The 27,110-nt window shown below is 39.0% G+C and overlaps 1 long non-coding RNA gene across 2 annotated transcripts in view; it reads left to right on the forward strand.

Annotated features, from left to right (window-relative positions):
• LOC110340319 overlaps nt 1–27,110 on the forward strand; it is a 223,256-nt gene that overhangs the window by 70,643 nt on the left and 125,503 nt on the right. For both annotated transcript variants that reach the window (XR_002382106.2, XR_002382107.2), the window contains exons 2-3: nt 20,004–20,246; nt 24,607–24,759. This is a non-coding gene — a long non-coding RNA (uncharacterized LOC110340319). The remainder of the gene's footprint in view (nt 1–20,003; nt 20,247–24,606; nt 24,760–27,110) is intronic.

Here is a 27,110-nt window from a genome sequence, read left to right on the forward strand (position 1 = left end):
ATCAAAGGGATTAAGACTGGGCTGGTTTAACCCCCAGAAACAGCTGACCAGATAAAGGTTAACTCTTGAATCCCAGGCATCAGCCTGGGAATCCAGCATGGGACTGATCAAGACCCCCTGAATCTGGGTGTCAATGAGGAGGCCTAGGGAATCTATTGAGCCTTGGGTAGCAGATCAGTACCCATCCCAAGTATACACACAGACTTTGGACTCCCATAGAACAATGTGAGGTGCACTCTCACCCTGAACTCTTGGGGAAGGGTCTAGGCCCTGCCCTATATGAAATGACAGACTATGGACACCCCCATGGAGGGCCTCACCCTCCCTGGGGGAATGAGGGGATAACGGGGGGGGGTTGGGGGGAGGGCACGGGAAGAGGGGAGGGAATGGGAGAGGGACCTGGAACTGACTTGTGAAGCAACCTTGTTTCTTATCTAAATTTAAACTGGAAAATAAAAGAAAAAAAATAATTTAGTGGGAAAAATGACAGGGGTGAAACTTTAACTAGGAAGAGAGGAAGGAGCATAATATAGATGGAGAAAGAAAGAAGAGATAAGTAATGCTAAGAATGCTTGAAAGATCCACGGGGAAACATGATTTTACATGCTTAATAAAATATGCATATTATCACAATATATGCATATATTTAATGGTGTTATGACACATGGAGTGATTAGGTCTCTCTAAGAGCAACAGATTATTTAACAAAAACGCCAGTGCCAGGCCTGGGGAACCTCCCTTCAAGTTGTTGTTTGGGGGACTCCAAAGACTACAGAAAAATTTAAGGTATTGCCATTGCCCATAGATGCTTCCCAGAACTTGAAGGTATGACATTATTATGGAAGACTTCAGGTACAGGACTGAAGAGTATTTGAGCTGGAGCTGATCTAGAAGTCACAACTCTGAGAAGTAGCTCTCATAGTATCAAAAGGGGTTATGCCAGCTGCCAAGGGAGAAAAACCATTAAAACAATTTAAAAAATCCTACCAAGTATTTAAACCTACAAGCCACGACAACAGCAATAATCATAGAATAGTGTAACTTTTTAAAGTTGAAGACAACCAATGGCCATCTAATTGGACATAAAGCCCACTCAATAGCATGGAATTCATGGTTACTACTGTAACCTGAGTCAACACTACATGGCTGGAGAGATCATAACCTAAGTGAAAGCCTACTACTACCATTTTCCTAATGTAATTCCCAACGGTATTCTAAGCAGTTATCTTTATGCCCACAGGTAAGTGTAGTCCTCGCTCTCATCAAAGATACTTCTGTTTTCAATAGATGGAGCCTCTTAGAGAGACTCACATCTGGTCAAAGTGCAGAGAATAAGTAGCTACGGGGTGCCCAACTTCAACTGATAGTTCTACAAAGCAATCCCTATGCCCAATACACAGGGAAATGCTCAGAAGTGAGGGTGACAGGAGTGTAAGAGCCAGAGGACCATGATGCCTGCTTAAAAACTGTCTTCTAGACATGATAGAGAAACAGCAACCATGAAGTCTCAAGAAAGGTTGCCTCCAGACCTGCCAGTGACACCAGTTATCAGACCAATGTGGATGTAAGAAGTTTCAAAAGGACTCCCACCCATAGATGAAGAAGTAATAGATCACTGCTGAGAAGGGGAAAATCAGTTTCCTCCAGAGAGCAACCCCTATAGGTTATCTAATTTTAAGTTGTCAGCCTTCGACACATGTGCTTATGAAGAACAGCAATAAGTAGACTCAGTAGGTTATATGTATGCATGCATACATGTAACACATACATACACACACACACACACACACACACACACCAAGAATAGTTAAAGTAGTCATGAACATGAGAAGAAATAGGAGGATAGAGGAGAAGACAGAGGCTAGAAATGGTAAATGCATTGTACTCATAGTACTCCTTGTACAATTGTACTCATTTATGAAATGCTCAAAATTTAAATTAAAAAAGAAGCATACCTTTCTTCCATGAGGATCTTGGTATTTTGATTTGTGTGTGTGTATATATATGACCTGGAGAAAAGACTGATGGGCTGAAAATACTGTTGGTGGCTGCTTTTTATTAAATAATGTTTAATTTATTAAGGTGAAAAATGGAAAAACTTAGTTTTCCCTTAAGCTTTTAAGTTCAACTTGAAATAACATTATAGTTACAAGTGTGGTAATGTTGGACGATCACCTCCAAGGAAACTTTGATTAATATTTTATTCTCCTAAATACTCTTTCCCATTTATAAACTTCTTTAAATTGTTTTAAGTCAGTATAAAGTATAAAAGATTTTACTTTTATACATTTTAAATATCTATTCAATGAACAACCCAAATCTTTTGCTTTGACACTGCAAGGAAATCTATTAAATTGTACTTAAAATATGTAGAATCTTAAATGTTTATAGATTTAATCAAAATCTCAGACTTTTCAACCTAAAATTCCAAGTCTAAAAATGAATGATTTTACATGAATCCCATTTGCCCAGGAAGCTTATCTTCCAGAATTTCAGATACCAAATTATTTTAAATATAGCAGTCTTTTGAAAGGAAATAAAAATCCTCACAGATGATTCCTAAGCTTAATGTTTAGGAACAGTTCCATGCCCCTGTTTTACTCTCCCATACATATACTGTTATGAGCTAAATTTTATCCCTCCCTCCTTCTAAATCCACATATTAAAGCCTTTACCCTCTCAGTGTTGGAATGTAGCTTTATTTGGAGAAAGGACCTTTAAAGGGGTGATTAAGTTGAAATGAGAAGGCAGGGGAGAGACCACAGGAAGGTGGGAAGGTGAGAGAAGCCACTTGGAAGACCAAGTTGAATGTTACACATTATTGAGAACAAAGGACCTTCAAGCCGAAAGGAGAAAGGTCTCAGGAGGTGGCATTAACTTAGCTGTTTGCTGGAAAGAGTTGAAATGTGTTCCATTGGAGATACGTAAGGGAGTCAGTGTGTTCATCCACTCCCACCTTTGCATTAAGAACAGTGTCTGCAGACCCCACTTATACCATGCCCACAATCTAAGTGCACAGACCAGCTTCTTTGGTCCCTCCTGATTCTCATCTGGTTGTGCTTCAGTTCTCCACCCCCTGGGAATCCCTGAGAATTCCCACACACATTAATGCCATGGGCTCAATTTCTAGTTTAAGGTTGGCCTCAGACAAGACTTAGTCTAAGATAGTAATGCACAACTTGCAAGATTGTGTCCCAAAGAAGAAAACTAGATTGAATATGTAGTGGGTTTGGAGAGAAATCTTTCATTATATGGTGGAAAGGAAAATCAACTTAAGAGTCCAAAGAATGTGGATTCAAACCCTAGTCCCATCATTGTCAGAGTGTAAACTTGGAGAATGTGCCTCTTTTTAAATTCCAGTGTTCACCTTTATAAAATAGAGGCAATCAATGTATTAAATGGGGATATTGGTAGGTACTCACAAAGCAATAGTTCCATTCTGTTTGTTTATATCTTCATATTAGTGTGTAGTTCTGCGACACTCAGAAAGAATGTGTATCAAATAGGTTGACATTTTCCTTCAGCCCTGGGTTTTCTTTTTTCTTTCTTTTTCTTTTGTTTTTTGTTTGTTTTTTCTAGACAGGGTTTCTCTGTATTGTTTTGGAGGCTATCCTGAAACTCGCTCTGTAGGCCAGGCTGGCCCGAAACTCACAGAGATCCACCTGCCTCTGCCTCCCGAGTGCTGGCATTAAAGGCATGTGCCACCAACGCCCAACCAGCCCTGGTTTTAATATAAGCTCTTGTCATGGAATTCAATCAAAGAAATGGTACCTTTCCTCTCTTCCAGAAGTAGGTTCTTAAGGTCTTTTTGTATTAGAGATATATAGAGATCTTTTAATGAACATTATGAGATGGACTTTGAGACTATCCAAGACAAACTGTGCAAAGTTGTGTAGAACTTGGTTTTCAGTATCATCACACAGAGTAAGAAACAGAGCTCCCAAATGACGTAACTAGACCTTTCTGAAAAACAATATGAGACAGAGGAAAATAACTACCCAAGGTTTTCTTGCCATTCTACTAATGATAGTGCAAACTTTATGTAATCCAGCCTGTGCCTCATGCTTTTCTGTGTATATTAACTTATTTAAATCTTATGACAGAGTAAGTAAATTGTCCAAAGTCACACTGTCAGGGATGGCCATATCTCCTAAAGACAATACCATAAGAATGAACTGTGCTTCAAAGGCCTCTTAAGAAAGATGCCAAGGTCCTCTCTGGCACGCTTCAGAAATGTAAGCTGTCCACTTAATTCTTTAATAAGAAGGTTCAGGACAAAATGCAGTGGGATTTTTCTGTTTGGCTCAGAGTGTGAACCTTCTGTGGATGTAACTGGTTGTGACAGACAAGAAAGTGACACCATCCTCAATTCACAATGTCTTTCTATGTCTTTCCTGGAGGCAGCTCTCGATCTCCTCTGCAAATAAGTGTGAACAAATGATCTGAAGATCCAAGTATGAAGGGGCAGCTGGGTCTTGGTCTGTCAGTGTGTTGTTATTAGCTCACATGAATTGCCCATACATCTCTGTCAGAAACTTGGCAGGCTCAGTGTGTTTTAATGGAGCTGGGCTCCCAAAGTCATTTCAAAAGTGAGAAAGGAATGGTAGTCTGGACAGAAACACCTCAGGCAGTGCCTGGCATTGTGATGATGGGATGGTATCCACCTCCTTAGTTCATAAGCACATTCAGAGATTCAGTAACAGACTTCTTCACCCTGATGAGAAGGACCCTGCTGTCTCAGGGATTTGCTGTAGAGCAGGACTGCTTTTTCCTTTTAGTGAAATATAAGTTCTCTGCACCAGTATTCATACAGCAGTTTGCAGATAAAGTAAGCTGTCATTAGGTAAGAGGACACAGGAATGAACCTAGTATTTTGACTACAACTGTAATCTCAGCAATTGAGTAGATAAAAAGATAATGAGTTCAAGGTCAGCCTAGGCTATAGAGCAAGACTGTGTCTCAAGGACAGAGAGATAAAGGGAGTGAGGGAGAGAGAGAGACAGAAACAGAGACACAGAGACAGAGAGACAGAGACACAGAGAGAGACAGAGATACAGAGAGACAGAGACAGAGAGACAGAGAGAAAACAGAGATTGAACTTGATCTTAGGAAAAACCTGCCTCACCTACATTAAGAAACTTGTAGGCCAACTGAGATTTACTTCATAGTAAATCTATAAACAGACTTTTGTACATGTACTATTAGGAATATGCCACTATTACTTATTATATCATAGATGTCTTCACAATGCCAGGCCTATCTTCACAGATTCACCCTGATGTTGGCTTGTTCCAATGTATCCTGCTTTATACATTAAAAACAACATCAACAACAATAAAACCCATGAATCTTTATAAGGTTCTGATTCTGTTTAGGAATCTATGGTGAATAGCAATTGAGTCTTAAATCTGATTCTGTTTAGGAATCTATGGTTAATAGCAATTGAGTCTTAAACATAAACCCTATGCTGAATATATTTTTATGACTCTATCAAGGCCAGTACCCTTTGACCTGTATTCCCAACAGGCTCAACTTTTGCCCCTAACCCATTAGAGCTAGCTTAGGTCCCATTAGAGCCAGCTTAGGCATTGATGAAGGGAAGTCCGTGGTAAGGTCACTATCTTGTAAGAGGGTAAGATCTGGGACATTAATGTCATATAGATTGAGCCTGCTATCCAAAATTGTCATCACTTGACTTGGTTTCAAAGTCTGGAGTTCTCCAGGGACACACACAGTTGACACTGAACAATTTGAACTTCACGTGAAGGAGTTCCTAGTTTTGTTTTTGTTATTTTGAGATAGACTCTATGTAACTCAAGCTGGCTTGCTTTGAATGAGAGGAAATCCAATTCATCACACTCATTACTCTCAGAAAATGGGGACAACAGTCCTTGAGATGATGGTGAGACTGTCATCTTCTAATGTCCCAACTGCCTTAGACAGACTAGAAGCAAACATGACACAAATGTTTACAGCCTGCTAATTGTGAAGGGGACATTGTTGGTGAGACATAGGATCTATACTTCCTGTGAGAACTGCACAGAGTAAAGACTAACATGCTATTAAGAGTTCTAAAATTAGTTTGTCATTTTAACAGTTAGAAAATCTACTTACTGCAAAACACAATATTTGACAACAAAGAAACAAACCGTTTTTCTTACAGATGAATTTATCAAAACCAAGACAACTTTGAAAAGATTCAATTATTTCATTGTTTCATTTTGACTTTGGGTGTAAAATACTTTCTCTTTTCTGTCAACATTTTGCATCTTTTGAAACCACTCAGCATTGTCCTCCTAATCCTTTTCAGATTTCACATTTGGAACAAACACATTCAGATAAAACACTTTTTTATCTTAAATAATAACATTTTGCCAGATACTCATACTTCTCTGCTACTGTTATTCCCAGCATTACCTCAAAATTCATATTATAAAATTAGGTATCAAAGCAATTAGCTTTTATTTCATGAAGAACATTGGGATGTAAGAGGTTGATCCCTTTGTATCATATAGGAGCATTTTATTTATGGGCACAGACCACACAAACTTTTGCAGCCATTTGAGTCTTTTCTACACATTTTTCATGTTAGAAAAACTAAACGTATTTACCAATGAGACCAGAGATATAAATATTCTACACACTGTCAATATATCACTCAAGATAAACACATTTAAATTATGCCTAATAAACTGTGTTTTCAAATGTAATCATCCTTAAAAAATCATGAGTTTCTAATGGTTATTCATTAATTAAGTCAATTTTAGCCTTAGGTTTTAAGTTATCTGAGGATGTTGGATATTATGTTCATATCATAAAATGATTACTGATTCAATATGAAGCTTTTCAGAATATCTATTTTCAAATACATTTTAACAAATTAACATTTTCACAGTCTTCAGCATTATAATAGCAGCGTTATCTTTTTCTTGATAAATATCATAGGTTATTTAGAAAGTTGATTAGTTTTTCATTAGAAAGCAAACCCTAATCTTATAAAAATAAATGAATTCTTCTATTATATTTCATGCTAATAAAATTTGGAAATAGATATGTAGCTTCATGTCTTTTCTTTATTAAACTCAAGTTATTAAACCAAAGATTATTAGCCATTGGTTGTATAAACATATTTTATATAGAAAGCTCATGCTTTCTGAAGAAATATTTTCATTACTTTAAATCCAGTACATTTTAAGCTTTAGCTTAATTTTCTTTTTTCCTGTAAATTTTCGTAAAGCATTAAGTCTGGGGCTCCTTTAAGAAAATTAAATTTTAATTCTTTACATTCCCCAAAGGTAGGAAAACATTTCATATTTGACAGCAAGACCAAAAGGTCTGCTTGGATTACAGCCTTTATAGTTTCAGCCCTAGACCAAAGCAAACAAAGAAACACAAAAATTTGTTCTCTGTGTCACAACAGAGTTGTCCTGTACCCCACTGGACATTGAATTTATAATTGATTTGAATTTACAAGTAGAAAATGACACAAAGTAGAGAGTATGAGAAGAGACTCTGTGCTGCTCCCATTTAGCTGCAACAAGATGTCACTCATCTAATAGAAATCACTCATGGGCTGGACTATGATATCAATTTCCCAGCCGTAGGTGCCACCAAACAGTGAATAACTTATCAGCTGTGGCTGAGGAAACAAAATGAGAGAATCAATGGCCTAGTTCCTTCAACAAATAAAAGTCAAGGAGTGAGTGAATCTGGAGAGCAGAGTGTGGAAGTGGTAGCAATGATACACATGGGAGTCTGGTGCAAACACAGTATTAGTTGGCATACACTTCGAGGCATGCATATTTAAATTGTACTGAAGAGTCTTTTAAAATGTGATCCTCTTAAAGTCACCTGAGTATCCAATGGTCATTCACTAATTAAAAATTATCTGTGTGCCCAATGGCTATTTATAAATTAAGTCAATATTATTCCAAGGTTTTAGGTTACCTGAAGGATGTTGGATATCATGTTCAGTCTGACACATTATAAAATGATGATTGATAATACAAGAAGCTTCTCAGAATATCAGTTTTTCAAATTAATTTTTCACAAATTAACATTTTCATAGTCTTATATAAGAACAATAGTAGTCTTTTCTTGATAAATAATGTAAATTATTCAGAAAGTTCCAATTAGTTTCTCAGTGAGACCCAGAGATACAAATACCCATGTCAACGTATCATTGAAGACACACACATTTGAGTTATATTTATAACTTGTGTTTTAAAATTCAATCATCCTTGCAAGCCCTAAAGGAAAGAAGAAGGGGAACACAGAGTTGGCAAGCTGAAACATCTGCCACATTAAAGGGGCCAAAGCAAAACACAAAACAAAAAGGAAATAGGCTTCTGTACACAAACAGCTGACTTCTCTAGTGTGTGTTTTACTGGGTTCTGTCAAGGAAATCCCTTTCTCAATTTTGGTACAGCAATGCTGTGGACTCTATATGTTGGTCAATTAAAACTTCCTAAAAATTTCATTATAAACCATTTTAAACATATAAAAAATAGAAAGGATAGTATAAAAACATATATATATATATATATATATACACACATAGATATCTCTGAGCTTTGTCATCCGTACCAATTTTTCTTCATCTAAACCCATACTTATTTCCCCCTTATCTTGATTATTTTGAAGCAAATCTTATACCTTTGACTTCATTTTCCTGATATTTCTCAAAATAATGCTCATCAATAGAAAGGTAGAACTCTTAAAAAACAAAAACAAAAACAAAAAACAGAAACAAATACCAGTACTGAACCCTACCTCTGCAGACTGATAATGACAAGACAGGCTTCAGATGTCACCAACACACCCACCAGTGATGTGTTCTGTTATAGTTTGTTTTCATCATACACAAACTCTTTTTTTTACATTTACATGAGGTTTTATTTCAGAATTCATCTTATGAAGCAATAATTAAAAATTACTATAGAATATATCATAAACAAATGCCAATTTGAAGTTAATGAAATTTAACTACTCATACAGCTTTTTGTAACATTCAGATGCATTCTTCTTTTTCTAGATGTGTGTGCCCCCCCTCTCTCTCTGCATACACAAACTCTTATATCATTCTAACTAGTTACATACACTGCCCTTAAGAGTCATGTCCTCAGTAAAGTATTCCTGTGTGTGTGTGTGTGTGTGTGTGTTTTACATTTGTCTTTTATTTGTTGAAGAAATGGGATCATGGGATCCTTTAAATATTTTGATATTTTGAATTTTGCCAGTTGTGTCACTGTGGTTTTGTTTAGGATAGCTCTCCAGTTTTTGAGTGTTTTTGTAAGCTAATCATTTAATATAGGTTCCAGTTGACAAGAATCCTTTATAAGTCTAGTAGTGCTTTGCTCTGGAGGGTGAACTTATGACCTCTCTTTTGTGATGCTAAATTTGATCAGTGGGTTCAGGTGTAGTGAGCCTGAAACTGTCATTATTGCATACTTTTAACAACCTTTTACTCATTGATTTTAGGTTAATGATCAATGACTGGATTCATTATTTCATTTTAGAGTTTGAAAAGTTATGATATTCTATCACAACTTCATGACTTATTGAATTAGATGACATTATCTAGGTCATATTTGAAGAGAATAAATAGTATCAGGAATGGAAAGGAAAAATTTGCCATGTGAACTGGAGTTAATAATTGTGGAGGGGCAAAGAGAGAGGGGGGAAAGAGGGAGGGAGAGGGGGCTGGAAGACAGACCTCACCTGGTAGAAATGGAGATTTAAAGAACTTGACATGAAGATGTTGCTGCCACCACCAGTATTAGAGAAGTAGCTGGAGGAGGGGAGAAGATGGGTTGTTACTGTGTTTGTTTCCATTCTCTCCTGTCGCATTTTCTGTTGCTTTCAGGAGTGTGATTTCTAGGACCTTCACAGCAGTTTCTGTGAATTCCCTCAGGGACTGCCCTCATGAGCTAATGTGTCTCACCATTTGGAAATGGAAAGCTGCTCTTCAACTTGGAACCAGAATTTTTATTCTTCAGCTTTTCCTGCCTGACCTATAAACATGATCATTTCAAGGGTTTTGGGGCTGGACATTTTATTTTATTTTATTTTTTCAGTTAAGGGTCCATGATGATGACTCAGCTAATTTGGAATTCAGAAGATTGTCCCTGAAGACCTTTCGGATACATAAACAAAGGCTTTCATTCCATTCCATTGCCCCTACTTAACCTCTTTTTATGCCCCTCTAAAAGCTTCTTTTCCCTCTAGTGTTCTTCTATTTCCGAGCTGTCACTTCCAAGTCTGGCCTCCTGCTTGTGGTCTCCATGTGGACAGTATTTAGTTCTGTGAGTCTCTGCCCATAAATCACTTTCCAATCTCATAAGCATGTATGTCTATTGTTGCTGTGCCCTGGTCTAAGGTTACTTCATATTAGGTAAAAGTAATTTTTCAAACTATGCTTGCTTGGGGAGATGCCGTTTTTATGGGGAGCACTTGACTGCACTTTGAGCACAGACATAGAGCCAGGAGGGCTCAGCACCTGATTGGTACACTGTCTGGCACCTCCCACAAGCACAGACTGATGGATACATAATTCTTAAAGGGAAAATGGTCATGTGTCTATCCATTTGTCAAAGGAAATTGGAAGCATGGGAAAACCAGACCTGAAAACTAATCATATTGAGGAAAAGGGTACAGCATCCTTACGTGGGTACAGCATCCCATGAAGAGGACAGCACATAACACTGTGATGACAAGTACCCCCATTGATTTGTCATCTGATTACTCAGTGTGTGCATCAAATAACCAAATGGCAGACAACTCTCAGCTATCTTAAGGTCTTCACCTCAGCTAAGTCCACACTGCTGAGCAGCCTCATGCCTATTTGTCTCTGGATCCAGCGCTGCTCAGGTGGCATCTGTAACCTGTGGCTTAGCACCTCCAGGGATTCTCCAACAAGGGTCCTTATCCAAAGCCTCCACCTCCCACAGACACTCTTTGCATCTCAAACAGCTATTTGCCTCTGTCCCAAAGTAGAGCCCTTTCAACTCCTTCAAATCTGACACAGCTTCTTTTTCTCTTTTGTAGCCATTCTATCTTACACACACACACACACACACACACACACACGAAAGAGAGAGAGAGAGAGAGAGAGAGAGAGAGAGAGAGAGAGAGAGAGAGAGAGACTGAGGGAGAGAGAGAGAGACTGAGGGAGGGAGAGAGAGAACAAACATTGAGGAGTTGTTATCAGTTAGGACGTTAGGACTGGAATAAAATGACTTGTGTTTGTTGAGCAGTTATCAAGAGAAATCAGGATCACTTGGCAAATTGCAGCTGGCAAAACCAATCTAGCTTGTGAATTTATTGTTATTCAATATGTTTTCACATTGCAGAGAGAGAGACACATGCATTTGTCTATTCCTGACACATCTCCCTCACAAATATTCCCAACTTGCAAGTACATGAGGCCAACTAGTCACTTGCTTCCATGGGCCATATCCAGGCTGCACAATGCACAATGACTGGAGGTGATGTTTTCCAGACCTGTAAGTCTTCCCACCAGTCAAGAAGGGCAGCTACTGAGAAAGAAGAAGCCAGCAGATTGTTCAGAAGTGTCTGGGGTTTTTGCCATCTGATGACTCTTCAAATTACAAAGAAACAGTTGGAATATCATAGTAGACATCTTTTGGATACTCTGTAAAACCAAATGAGTAGCCTTTCATGCATAAAAATAGCAAAGTGAATCCTTTTTATCCCTGGCTTTGTAAAGGGAACTAGCCCACCCCTAGTATTTTCCATATAAAATCCCATCCCATAGGCCATGGAGTGGAGAGCTAGCCCTATAAAATCCTGATCTCTAGACTGCAGAGTAGAGAGCTAGCCCTATAAAAATCCCAGTGCATAGGCCGTGGAGTGGAGAGCTAGTCCTATAAAATCTGATCCACAGGCTGTGAATTGGAGAGCTAGCCCTTTATAATCCCAGTCCATAGGCCGTGCAGTTAAGACACAGCCCTAAAAAATCCTAGTCCATCAGCTGTGGAGTGGAGAGCTAGCCCCCTATAAAATCCCAATCCATAGGCTGTGGAGTAGAGACTGAGCCCTATATAATCTCAGTGAAGAGATAGCCCTATATAATGCCAGTCCATCGGCCGCGGAGTGAAGAGCTAGCCCAACAAGACTGGAGACATCACCTTTCTATTTTCTGCAGATGATAAACAAGTAAGTACGAGTCGGGTTCTTTCTAATCTTGGGCCAAGGCAGATCACAGAGACGCAGGACTGATTTGCTGACCAATGTACTGCTCAGTGTGCTGGGTTTATGAAACCAACAGGATTGATGATGACTGACTGAGCTCATTACAGTCGTTTAGTTGTTAATATTTTAAATATCACCGACAAAGCATTCTTTAGGAAACTAAAACAACAAACAAAACAACAGACATGTACTGGAAGATAGAACAACACTGCGCTACTCACTACTGCTCATTCAAAGAGTTATTTGAGTGTTATTCAATTATATCTCACACTCCCCCCCCCATAATGTATTATGTAGAAGTCCCAATGTAGCTCAACCCTCTAGGCATAAAGGGTGACCCAATTAGTGAAAAGCAGTTATCTGATTGGTTAGAGATTCATTTTACTGCTTGGTATCTGTTAGTGAATTATAAACACAAAGAAAAAGGCAATTTTCCCAAAATGTGTGCTGGGAAGCTCATCTCCCCACACCAAACGTAATAGCTAAATGGGTCATATCCAGTCTGAACAACTCTAAGCAATTCACAGAAGATGATAGCTAACCTACTCGCTTTTTAAGCCTATGTTTAAAACCCAGAGCTGGGTGTAATAGTGTACATCTTTGATCCCAGCATTTGGAATGTAGAGCCAGGTGGATCTCTGTGAGTTCTAGGCCAGCCTGGTCTATATAGGGAATTCCAAAACATCCAGAACTATTATAGTCAGACCCTGTTTTGAAAAACAACAAAATAAAACAAACGAATAAGCAACAGCAACAAAAACAGTGAATTCTGGTTAAAATAGGCACTTCAGACAGCTGATAGTGAAAAAAGCAACTCATAGGAGTGTATTTAGAAGAGGGGGTACACAATTACAAAAATAGTCCTAGTTCTATTTTCTTGCTTTAAATTGGGGAAGTGGGATTTACTAGTAAGCTTTCTGCTACTGTAACAAATACCCAAGACTCACTAACTTATAAAGAACAAGGGTCTATTTGTTCACAGATTTGGGAGATTAAGTTCATGCCCATTTGGTCCCACTGCTTTTAGGTCTGTGCAAGGCAGACTCACAGTGGAAAGCACATGGTAAAGCAAGCTGCTTGCCACATGGTAATGGAGAAGCAGAGAGGAACAGTAGGGAACTGAAGTCCCATTGCCCAGTTCGGATACATGCCCCCAATGACCTAACTTCCTCTCTTGGAGCTAACCTTTAACCTACAAGTCTTTGAGTAGCATCTAACCAAATTGTAACATGGAAGACAGAGAGGCAGGCTGGCAGGCAGACAGCCTATATAGAATATGAGAATATGATGTAGCCAAGTCACACGTCCCCATTGATTATTGTGTATTTCATTTTAAATGACTATCCATTTAAATGGTATTGTTTCTTGATTTGCCATTGGAGGCCTGTACTGAAATCCATAAATGCTAATTCGGTGGACAGGAACACTATCTCTTAATTTCCTTATCCTAACATAGTTCAATCATCCCTTTGTGATTCTTGATTTCACTTAACCCATCTGTCTTATATAAGATAACAAGTCTGATATAAGATAAAAAGGCTGACTATGGAGCTCCCACAAAATATTTTCTTCATTCTTAAAAGCCTAAATGAATCAAAACTCAAAATGGTCATGTGTATAATCCAGACCATGACCTAGGATTGTTGATATGAGGTGAATCATACAATCCTAAACAAGGGTTGGATCAGTAACCCAAGCACAAAATGTACATGGACAAAAAGTCCTATGCTGGTGACAGGCCACCAGGACTTATTATAGCCTGCTTAATAAAAGATGTTGAAAATACAGGCTGTCTACAACAGGTTCCTGTAAAATATATTCCCCTGTGTGATTTGTGAATTATCAGTAATGAATTACAGAGACAATTAGCTATACTCATCTAATTTGTTAAAATTCACAGTTAAGATTTTAATTTACAAGTCAAGTGCTGCAGCTGTTTGGCCTTGCAGGGTACATAAACAGTGTGATTTCTTCTGCATAATAATTTTAATAACACTGGGTTGGAGCAGAAGCCCTGTAACTGGTCACCCTGAGTATTTTTGTACAGCAGAAAAGAATCCAGGCAAACATTTGAACATGGAGCAGTGGGACCAGCTTCCATATACCCTGAGCAATTGTCTCAGGCCACACTGCATCAGAATGTGGTCATTCACCACATTGCTAGCCAGTGAATTTACTGCATCAGGACCTAAGAAATTTAGGGAATGGAGTGGCAAAGTTTTCCAAGGTTCAACCCATAAAATCTCATCTTTTTTTTAATGTGACTACTTTTAGAGTTTGACCTACCTTTTTCTGCAATTTCTGTGAAATATGCATAAATGCAAAGCAAAAAATTACTATTTAAATAAAGATCAAGGAAAGTTTTTGAGAGTGGTCATTTGTGTTACAAGAAAACAAATCATAATTATATCCTTTTCTGTTATGAGTCAGTTTGAATGACTCTAGAACTTGTTTAGATGAAATACTTAAGGTTTTATTCCCTTTGCAAAGTTTTATAATATAAAATAAAGTGGTAAGAATTTGATGACCACAGTCATAGGATTGTAACATAATTCACCATTTGTGGGTGTGTATCATCCCTTAAATTCTTCATTTTAGTGGATTCAGTTTGTGTGTTGATTTATATGTATGCACACAAATATCCAGTCTGCTATCACTGAAAAATGAATTAGTTATTTTTTTCTTCACAGAGATCAAATATATAACAAATAATTTAGGAAGGAGAGTTTCAATTTGTTTGTGGTTTCAAAGGGTTCAGCCTGCAATTTCTTGGGTAGAACTTCATGACGAGAGAGCATGTGGTGAAAGACAGAATCACATCCTAGTGGATAGGAGCAGAGATGGAGAAACAAGAAATGGCTAGGGACAGGATACCTCAAGGACCCACTACCCTAGTGATTTTCTTCCTTTAAGCAGAACCTATCCACTAAAGATTCCAAAACCTTCCAAAAAAGTGTCACCAGCTTGGAATGGAATCTCTACTCCATGACCCTCCTCACACTGTCCCTTCTCCTGTGTTGTAGATGTACCTACACAAATCTGACCACAACACCAGACCTTTAAAATCTAGGTGCTGCCTACAATTACATTTAGAACTAGGCGAACAGTATGACACCCTCTACAACAAATTTGTTAGGCTGAAAAAATATGATGCATAGGGCAGGCATGCCATCTTGGTCACTAGGTGTGTGACAACTCATTGACAAGCACAGCCCTGACTTCAACAAAACCAGGAAGGACCTTGATCTTCTTATATGTGGTGTTGTTTATGTGTCCCAAGTTCACTTCAAATGAAAGATTTCAACTGGATTAGTTTTAAACATTTTCTGATATAGTAAGATATGGTCCATCATCTGGATACTGAAACAGCCTTAGGTATCAATATTTGTGATAAATTTGAAGAATGTATTAGACACCTGTTCTCTTTTTTTAAAGTGGAGCTTGTGAAATTTTTAGTCCATCCATAAATCTTGAAATTTACTCATTTCACCATGAAAAAATTAATTTCTGCTACTAATTATGCTAGTTGCCTACCCCTTTAGCCAAAGGATCCTCTATTGCAATATTTATTGTTCTATTGTTAAAGGCTTTGCTTAGGCACTCATGAAACCAAAAACAGATGGTCCCATAGAAAGTGAGAGTAGAACAATGGTTACCAGAGGTTGGGGCAGAGGGTGAATGGGTAAAGTTGGTTAAAGTTTACCAAAATATTGTTAAGGGAAGTTCTGGAATTCTGTTGTGAGTAAAGTAGCTATAGATATTAATGATATAAATTTCAAGACTAATAGAAGAGAGGATTTTGCATGTTTTTACTAGAAAAGATAGGTACTTCAGAAGATAGACATGCTTATCCTGAATTAAAAATTACATAAGGAATGCCTATTTTGTAGTGTCACTATGTTTCTATTAATGAGAAAGTTTGAGGGACTCATTGAAAAAATTCTTCTGCTGTTAAGCAATGACCAGTGTAATTGTAGGAGTCTTTGGTTGACTGCAAGCAACATAGATTGTATGTCTTCTATCACCATATTGTGGATAATAGCAACACCAAACCTTGCTATGGATCTGTATAGGGTCAAATATTTTAGAATGATCATCATCAAATATCACATACCTAAAAAATGTGAAGGAAACCCATGGAAGACACTTTTCTATGGTTATAAAAATTAAAACTATTTGTTAACAGCCTTTTCCAAATGCCAAAGTCATCTGTGTAACAATATCAAAGTTCAGCAGAAAGTCTACCCTTTCTTTATAAAAAACAAGACTAAACCAAACTCATGCCATTCTAAGCAAGCGTCAGTGGTACTGCCCAGAGAGAGATGGAGAATGAAGGCTTAAGACTGGTCATTTCAGTACTGTTTCATTTTATACATTCCAAGATTCATTTTTAGTGTGTGTGTGTGTGTGTGTGTGTGTGTGTGTGTGTGTGACAGTGACAGTGTATATGCATATGAATGTGTGTGCATACAGAGATCCTCTGGGGTTGAGGTTATATGTGGTTGTGAGCTGCTTAGCAGGGGTTCCCAGAACCAAACTCTGGTCTTCTTCATGAGCAACAATCACTCTTAAATAGGAAGCCTTTGCTCCAGATCCCAATACTCTTTAAGAATAATAGCATGTATTAATTGTAAAAAAGCAAACAAACCAGGTTTTGTCATGACATTTCCATGCATGGGTGAAATGTCTCTTGATTGGTTTTGTACACATCCATCACCCTCTGTTGTTCTCAGTCATGCTTCATGTTGACCCCTTTCTTGTTCCCAAATATTACCCCTTCTACCTTCATGTGTCTGTAGTTGTGTCTAGATTCAAGCAAACCAAGGAAAGCAAACTAGTAGGCAGCACTTCTCCACATCCTCTGTGTCAGCTCTGGCCTCCAGGTTTCTTCCCTGCTTGAGTTCATGTCCTGACTTCCTTTGATGATAAACCATGATGTGGAAGTATAAGCCGAATAAACCCATCCTTCCAACTTGCTTTGGTCGTGGTGTTTTATGACAGCAATACTCACCCTAACCAAGACACTAGGACACTAGAGGAGAAAAAGTCAATAGTTATCTTCAAAGTTCCTTCTAGTTTCTAAAAGATTATATCGGAATTATAATTGTATAATTACACAGTGTGTGGCTCATAATTCTAGGAACGTCAATGAAAAATTTGGAAAGAAATAATTAGTTGTCTCTGTGCTCTGCCAGCATTAGTTAGCAATATAGAGCCTACCCAGGTCTCTGGTTCTTCAACCCTCTTTGATGCTCTTAGAAGTAGTCTGTTTCTCTGAAGCAGGGAACATAGTGAATACCAGGCTGACATCTTTGAAAAGTGCATACACCGTGTGGAGTATTCAATATGGAGAATACATTTGATACTGAAAGAGTTTCATTGGAACCTTCTTCATGCTTCCTTCAGATTTAAAGACAATGTCCTACATAGTCATTCCCTTGGAATGTACAGTCTACAGCCTTGATACTAAATTTCTTCAAGTGGACTTTTCTGTACAGCTAAAGCACCACACATGGCAAGCTCTGACTCTGAGGAGATTTCCTTTGATTAAACTCGCTTCAAAATGTCTGTGGGAGTCACATTACTTAGCCCTTTGTTTCTGTGAGAGCAGTGGCCTTTGCACAGCAAGGTGAAGATATCCAAAGCAATTTTCTAAAATATTCCCATTGGTTTCTCAGACTGATAGACTGCCTTATTCTGACATCTAAATCAAGTGAGGCTGTAGCCTTCAGGGTGCAAATTAGACTGGCACCAGGCTAACACAGAGAGACTGTGGAGAGTGAATACAGGCCACTTAAACATCACAATTATGTTTCACTTTGGACACGTGAGTTTACATTTACTGAGTGGGAGAGCTTTTTCTCCATAGCAGCGAGAGACTCATTAGGAAGTGTCACTTGGGATTGTAATGCATGCTAAGCAAATATGGTCACTACTGAGACAGCCTCATTAACTGATGTGTCTGCATGTGGAAGAAGCTTCAGAGTCTTAGTTAGAGTGGGATTTGGAGATACCTTCTCTCTCTAATGGACTTGTCACCGGGCTTAAAATACAATATTAAAAAAGATGGTTAGGGTAGAAAATTCTTTTGATTTGAGACGTCTAACAAAATGATATGCCGTGTGTTTAAGAAGACAAGGTTTTTGTTTTGTTTTGCTTTTCATGTATTGGTTAAAAAGAAAAAGTGAAAATGAATTGGACATCTGGCAAGTCTTTGTCAGGTAGATAATCAAACATGCAGGCTGTTTGAGGAAGCACAGCGCCCTTACTGGCAATGTGATTTCCAAATGTGAGGCTTTGGAACAGGGTTTAAAGGAACAGGGTTCACATCACCCTCAAGGGCAGAATGACAGAGAACTGAACCAAAAGTGCTGATGTTAGCAGCACCCACGGCGCCTCCTTTATGAGATATCCTTGTGGTCCCCCAGCCTCTCATTTTCTTCGTCTTGAGCCCGTACTCTTGGCCCTTGCTCTCCTGGCCTGCACCTTTCTTTGTGCTCAATCAATGGATGAGGACTGGGGCAGAAGACAGCAGTCAATGCAGAAGATGATCTTCCAGCCGTGATGCCCACTCCAGCATTGCTCGTTCTCTTATCAGCTCTGTTTCTGCAGAGGATGTTGACACCCCTGAAGCTTTGCTGTCACCTCCTCTCTAGGTCCAGGAAAATGCCCCTCATGAGAACAGGTTCCTTGTCGTTTCGTCTGGTCTTTTGTTACAGGGTCTTATGTAGCCCAGGCTGGCCTTAAACACTATACTGTAGCTGAGGATGACTTTGAATTCTCCATCCTCCTATCTCCTCCTCCCAAGATCTAAGATTACAGAGATGCTACCACCTCACTCAGTTTTAGGTTTTATGTGGTGCTGGGGATAAAATCCAGGGTCTCATATACGTTAGAGGAGCATTCTATCAATTAAGTCTCATCTCCAGGTGCTAGGTAATTAAAACCTCTTTTAAAAGGTTTATTTATTTTACTCCATTTGTATGAATATTTTGCCAATATGCATTCATATGTATCACATGTGTCCCTATTGCCCCTAGCATTATGCATGGTTGTGAGACAAACATGGGTGCTGGGATTGGAACCAGGATCCCAGGTATAATCTGGTTAATTTTAATAGCTGGGACACAGGACCCAGTTTATGTCTTTTGTTCTGTCTTTCTTGAGTAGAATGCTTTTTCTGCCCTCTTCAGCTAACAATTCTCTGCTGCCTTCTAGCAGTCAGTTATTTCCTATTCCCCTAGAATGGCTGTTAGTGATGTCAAAACATAGCTTATAATTGAAGACAAAAGAACTTACAACTATAATTGGCCTTGTAGATTTCTTTAGGATGTTCATGAAACAGGACATAGAATTCCAATGGGACCTGCAACTTATGGGCCCATTGTATCTTTCTGTTTACATTTTCTGAGTAAAAATTTGAAAATTCACTCATTCCGCCCAAGTTGTTTCATCATCTACATTACAATCTGAATTTGACCTAATATTAATACTTTCATCAGTCCAGAGATAATCAGTGCTGGTTTTACCACCTAGAAAAAGAAAACTTGAAGTTCTCAGCTGGAGATACTATATGTTTAAATGTTAAAATATTCAACTGTCTCTAATAATGAATTGGCCTAGCATACATAGTTTTATTCAATAAGAAAGTACTTTGTTTTAATAAACAGTAATAAAACCATTTACATATAAAGTGCTTGGAAAACGTCCTGGTCCTCCACTAAGAGCATTTCATGATCATTCTCCATCTGCCTCCCCAGCAATCTTTCTCTGGTCTCCTCTCTTCTCAGGACTACAAGCCACAGTGGAGAACTACATAACCCAAGATGCCTTACCAGCTTCATCTGGGAGTCAGCCAATGGAAGGAAACATCATAAGGCCCACAATTGTAAGAGAGAGGAGATAATTAAGTGCTGCTGGATCCTAATTTTCTCACTACCTGGAAGCAATCCAGTCCGTCCTTGCTAAACTTCGCAGGCTGCTCTTCGTTCCCTGAAGTAGGACTGTTTCCTCCTTTTGTTCCTGCAGCCTAGGTAAGCTAATGCTTTTCCTCCATTTGCTGGTCCCTGAGTGCTTCTATTTCCCATTTTTACTTTGTAACTCTGCCCAGATCCCTGTGAGTAGCCCTTCCTTGCAGTCTCACTGCATACCGTGGTGGTTTGCAAGCCATGCTGCCCATTATAATCACCATGGAATCCTCTGACAACTACCAATGCTTCGGTTCTCAAGCCCCTGAGAGCCCTGTAACAGGCCTGAATCTGGACGTGAGAACCACTTAGTGAAAACATCTGAGTGGATTCTGTTTCTTACCAAGACCTAAGTGGTGAGAGCTCGGTGAATGTTATGTGTTTATTGTTCAAACTACCACCTCGATGCATATGTTGCTATTATCCTTTTATCCTCTTCGCTCATTGATAGGTGAGACACCTGGAATTCTTGTTCATATACAACTTTTCATTCAGTCCTGGGGGTTGAGAGTGCACGCCCAGCGGACTTCCAACTGATGCTCATATTCCTGGCCTAATGACTTCTCACACCCTCTTGCAAATATTTCACCCCAACTTTACCATTTTCACCTGATGACATTCTCACTTCACTAAGTACCCTAAAGGGATTTGGCCAAACATTTCACCATCTCCACCTGTTTCTCTATATCTGCATCTTCCATCAGAGGCTTGACCATGAGTGCCTATTTGCATCCACATTCCCAACTACTCTATACTGCACAGAATGTCCCATTTGCTCTTGCTTCTCTCCAAGTCAATGCTATCCTCTTAAATAGCTTTCCCTGAGGTCATTGATCAGATTCACAAGCTTAGCCTAGTGACCAGCTGTGGCCTCCACCTGACTGTTGGTACTCGGCGTGTTTTATAACTTGTTCACCTAGGTCTTAGAACATGGTGTTATTTTGGCTTGTTGTCTATGTAATCAGCATCTCACCTTTATCCTCTTTATTGGGCCTTCTTCTTAGTCCTGTTAACTTCAACGTGTTCTTGAGCTCAACACACTCACACACACACACACACACACACACACCACACACAGAGGCTGTCTTTGAACTCAGAGATCTGCCTGCCTCTGCCTCCTGAACGCTGGAATTAAAGGCACACCCCACATACACATCTGGCTTCAGTCTTTGATTCTTAACTGTAATTATCTTCCAGAAGCATGACTTTGGATGCTGTACAATTCCAAAGTTGATGCCTCTGTCTCACATCTTTTGCCTGAAATCTGGGTTTTATATATCCACTTACCTGTGCAACATCTATATGAGGTTATTAATAGACACTGATGGTTTTTTCTGAAGTGTTTCCCCACCCTACTTGTATGTCTTCACATTCTCTCTGGGTCAGAACATCTCAACACAGCCTTCCCATTCCCTTCTTTCACGTGTAGCTAGTGTAATCATATTGACTCTTCAAAGCAATGCAGAATCCTATGCTCCCATCATTACCCACTTTCCTAATCCTCTTGTTTAGATGCCCAGCCTCTGTAACCATTCCTGGATGCTACACTGATTGCCCAATATCTACAATCTATTTCCACAAGTCATCGTTTTAAAATAAGATTCATACATCTTGGGAATGCTTATTTCATTACACCTAAAGAATCTCCATAACTCCCCTCCTTCCTCCTGGCCAGTCTCTCTGATGGTACACCTCACTTCTTTCCTGCAGGCACTCCTCTCTAGACACATTAGTGTCCATGTTGCTCCTTGAACTTCCTGACATGCCATTTCTGTCTCCCTTGATTGTATTTCCACATTTGTTTGACCAGCCCTCTCACCTTCTAAGCTTTTGCTCAGTTCTCTGGGCTCCTCATTCTGGTAGTCATCCTCCAGCTGTCTTCTATCATTACTTCCGTGGCTTTCCTGATTACCTTTTCTTCTCTACATTATACAGTCTTCTTCTACAGAACAAATGTTATTTATTACCTGGAATATAAATTTACAGGTCAGAAATTATGAGATTCTATTTCCTAATATTCCTTTAAATACAACAACAGCAACAAGAAGTTTCTGATAAGCTACAACACTCAAAGTTTTCTTGCTGGTTGCTCCAAATTCAGCCATTTGCAATCTCTTGATCATTACAATTACAGCTTGCTCTTTTCCTTATCCATCCCCACTACTGCACTTAAGCAGCCTTCAAAATATTTTATTGAAACTTGAATGATAAAAAAATGTTTATTGTGATTTCAGAAAAGCCAAAGTAGAATACATTTTTATTAGCCAGGAATCCAGGGTCAAAGTGTTCTGCATATGGTAATGAGATGCAGATATGAAAAATAAACAGTCAATCTCTTTCTAGATTTCATTGTCACATAGGATCTAAGAAATGAGTTCTGGAGTGGTTTATTAATTGAGAAAGTATCTTTTCCTTAAGCTTTGGTCTAGTCTAGTCCACAACATCTCAGAGATGTGGGCATCTATTCTCTACTTTCTGTGCTCAATAACATCTGCCAACATTTTATAGCATGAAGCAATGTCTTGTAGCATAGAATTTGGGCTGATGATGCATAGGGGAATCGAGAGGGTTTGGGGTAATGTTCAATATATCACAGTACAGAGCCCTCAGGGTGATATTCTCTAGAAGGATACATAATTGGAGCTGAACTAAATAGCTTTGCTCCCCTCCAATCTGAGCCTGGTTACTTTATCAAGGAAACAGATGTTTATTGCTTTCAGGCAGAAAATAATAAGTTGGGAAGGTTTACAAGCCTGTTTTCCACCCGGAAAGCATTTCTGTCAGCTTCTGCATCCTCAGGGAAAATTGCCAAATCAAGCCTTGAAAGGTGGATGATTAGTGGGTGACATTCATGTCATCTCATTTCTTCTTGTTGACTAGGGATATGGAGATGCTCTTGACCTCCCACTAAGGGTACCTCACCTTTTTGACAGCAGAGTTGTCTTGAGGGCATTTTCTTGGAGCAGAGAAATCAACTATATGCTAATGTAGAAAACCAATAGAAGCTGGCATGAGGCATTCGACGTATCTTGGGTCGTGGCTTACGAATAGTGACTCAATGGCTGGCACCTATTATAAAAGAGAAATGGATCCAAGTAGTTTAGAACATGATGGAGTCACCTAGTAACCCCTTTACCTTTTCTAGTATTCATAATTTTCAAGGGCCAGTTGTTATAACAAGCTCAGGAAAGAGTTATGGCAGTGATATAGTTAAGGATGAAAGTCTCTGGTTGTCTAATCTCAGTTCAGAGAGCACTAAGTTCTTCAAACATATGGGGACATCTTTAAATGGTTTTGAATGATAATACTTAAACCATTTTAATGATAGTCTTAAACATATATGAGATGACAGTGTGGAAAAGAATATCTTATGAAGTCTTGTATACAATCAGAATCACAGAAGCCTGGAGAGTCCTTGCTCACACTAAGGCTCATGGACCAGAATCAAGTGGAATGGAAATTTAGAAACTTCTATATATCCATGTTGCTAAACATTACTGTAGTTTTCATCTGGGTACATCACTGTGTAAAAGTTCTGAGAATCCTTCAAGTTGGTGTCAGGGTTGCTTTGGAGTTAACCAATGGTAAAATATATGCTCTGGTCTCATCAGTTACATATTGGTAGTGGACTCTTGAAACTCACCCAGTATTTCCTTCACTCTTATTTTAAATGTATGACTATATATATATATATATATATATATATACATATATATATATATATATGTTATTATAGATGAGGCTCACACTTGACCATAAATTGAGTGACTCTTTGAATGTGATGTGAAAGTATGGAATTTGGAGATGGACATGTGAATGTGGTCCAGGATTTGTGTCATCCATGGAGGGAAGATAAGATCTTTCCAAAGCTATGACTTGGTTCATGGATGAAGTCCCCATAACAAATGATAACCCAATACAAGAAAAACATTGTAGTTTTAATGAAAAACGTCCTCCAGTGATTCATCTATTTGATCACTTGGTTTATGATCACATTTTTTGAGGAGATTAGGAGGTGTGTAGAGCCTTGCTGGAAGAAGTATGCCACTGGTGGTGGGCTTTGAGATTGTATAGCCTCATCTTGTTTCCTATACACCACTCAGTGCTTCCTGTGTGTTGGGCCCCAGCCCCCATGGGGTCTCTGTGAGTTGCTTGTCAGCCAATAACCACAGATGCATACGATTTTCCAATCCTGGCTTCCAGCCCCAGCCTTGCCTCACTGGCATCAACATCTAATTATAAAAACATGAGCTCTTACACCTGGGGTTTTTCCACTGTGCTGTAAGTCTGTATATAAGGCTGCTCCCTCCTTGCAATAATGACACACCACACACACACACACACACACACACACACACACACACACATTCACACACATTCTCTTAGCACAAATGCCGGATGTCTTGTCTTTCATTTAAATTTTCAGGCCTTCGCCCGATACATTAGACTTGCTTGTGGCACAGGTGGCACACCTCTGTGTGGAGAAACTGTGGTCAGCCAACTTCCTGTCCCTGCTGCCATGCTTTCCCTGTCTGTGCTTTGCCTGCTCCATCATGTTGGACTCCATCCCTCTACAGGGGTAAGCTAAAATGAACCCTTTCTCCTTTAAGTTGCCTTTGGTATGTTATCACAATAGAAAGTCACTGGTTCAAGCATACAGTTTTATAAAATAGAGGAGCCTTCACAAGAAAACAGGGCCCTAAAATGAATAAGCCTGTGCATTTTCAAGCTGAGTTTGTTGGAAGTTCATAGTCTTGGATAAGAATAACTGGACACAGGTATTAAGAGTATAGTGATAAACTGGGGGAATTTTGCCAGTCCAAATCTGGTCAGATTCTCTTCTTTACTGTGCGTTGAGATATAAGTATACTCCTGTCCTTTGAGGACAGAGTGGGTACATCTGGGTTGAAAATTTACTCATCTATTAGAGAAGGGTAGATTAGAAGATTAACAGTAACCTTTTCCCATTTATGCTATATTCTCAAGTTCTAAGTAGCCATACTTTGCAAGCCTGTGTGTGTATGTGTGTGCACAAGCATGCGCATGCACTCATGCACTCACGGTCTCATGAATGTTTATGTGGGTGAATATGTTCAAGGATGTACAGGTGTACATACATGCCAGATTTCAATCTTGACTGTCCTAAGTTTCTCTACCTTGGCCTGAAGCTCACTGATTAGGCTAGGCTAGCTAGCCAGCAAGCCTGGGAGTATCCCTCTGACATTACCTCTCCAGCACCAGGATCACAAGCACATGTGTTAGCGTGTGCTTGTGGGTATTGTTTTTGTGCTTGTATGTAGTTTCTGTGCATGTGTGTCATGAACACACATTCATGTGTATGAAGGCCGGATGAGGACACTGAGTGTCCTGCTCTACCACTCCCTACCTTGTTTCCTTGAGGTAAGGTCTTTCACAAAATCTGGAGGTAGGTTTGTGGCCATCAAGTACAGCCAATCCTGTCTCTGTCCTCCTCTGCAAGCCCTAGATTTACAGTACACACTGACCACACCCAACTTTTTACATGGGTTCTGGAGATTTGAACCTACATCTTACTTGTGAGCCGTCTCCCTAGCCCTACACCTGGTTTGTTACATGGGTTCCAGGGATATAATTCAGGTAAGGCAAGGATTTTACCCTCTTAGATACCAGCCCATTCTCCATAGCAAGATGTCTTGAACCTCATTATTGAGTATAAGTAAAGGGCTATTTGCCTAAATTTATTATTTTTATTTTTTTATTTCAATTGAAGAATGGGAAAATAATCAAGATACCTCCAACACAGGATGACTATAAAGACTGATTGTTGAAGGTGATTAAATTAAATGTTCCACAAATAGTGGTTGCCCAAGTGATACAAATTCCATGTTGTTCAAAGTGTAAGTCAATTATCTATAGTTGTTTACCCGATTTTCTTGGTCTTTGCTGAAGCCTCGGAGTCATGTTACCTTAACAAATTGAGTTACCTGGTGGGGAAGGAGGATATAAGAAAATGGGATTTTTGCCTCTCTGAGTGATACAACTATTGCTATCTTTCTGTTGCGTTTGTTTACATAAACATTTTACATTTGCTCCCTGCCTTCTCCCCAAAATAAACTCATGCAACTCATTCATTTTCAGTGCAGCAGTTTCCTTTATAGCATCTCACAGGCAGATTAAGTCACAAAGCTGGACCAGTACAACAAAGGTTTCCTTCCCTCCTTACTCTAGCTGCATAAATCAAGGCTTCTGAATGGTATGAAGAATGACACTTGCTCATTTTCTTTTAGTGTGAAGTCCATTAGTCCATTTCTCCCTATTTGCTTTACACACACACACACACACACACACACACACACTCCAGTTCTGGGTAGAGTTGCTATTTGTCATAAGCTTGTTGTAGAATACCCAAATTGCTTTTCTTACAAGCATTATCACAGAACCAGCCAACAATGTTAATAAATTAGCTAGAAGGTTGCATAGAAAGTTTAAGATAGGTGTATTTCTGTTTTGGACAGTGTCTACTCAAGGTCCCACATCTCTTTAATATTCTCTCTCTCTCTCTCTCTCTCTCTCTCTCTCTCTCTCTCTCTCTCTCTCTCTCTCAACTTAGGTATGATTCTTTTAGGAAACATAGTATATCCTCAAAGTTACTGATATTTCCTTTAACAATTAAATTAGAAAAGCATGATTCCTTATGGCTAATAAAGAATGTACCAGCTGCTCATGCAAGTCCTTCTATTCTTGGATGGTCCTGCAGTGAGCTAGAGGCTGCCAGCAATAACTCACATGGCATCCTGTCATCATCTTCACCACAAAGAAAAGGGTATGATTTTAAAAGTCAGGGGAGGAGGGGAGGGAGAAGGAACTAGGACTGACATGTAAAACAAGCTTGTTTCTAATTTAAATAAAAAAGAAGGAAAAAAGAGAAGAGGATTATATACAAATTCTGCC

Source organism: Mesocricetus auratus, unplaced genomic scaffold, assembly GCF_017639785.1.
Source record: "Mesocricetus auratus isolate SY011 unplaced genomic scaffold, BCM_Maur_2.0 Super-Scaffold_100026, whole genome shotgun sequence".
In the NCBI taxonomy this organism is placed as follows: domain Eukaryota; kingdom Metazoa; phylum Chordata; class Mammalia; order Rodentia; family Cricetidae; genus Mesocricetus; species Mesocricetus auratus.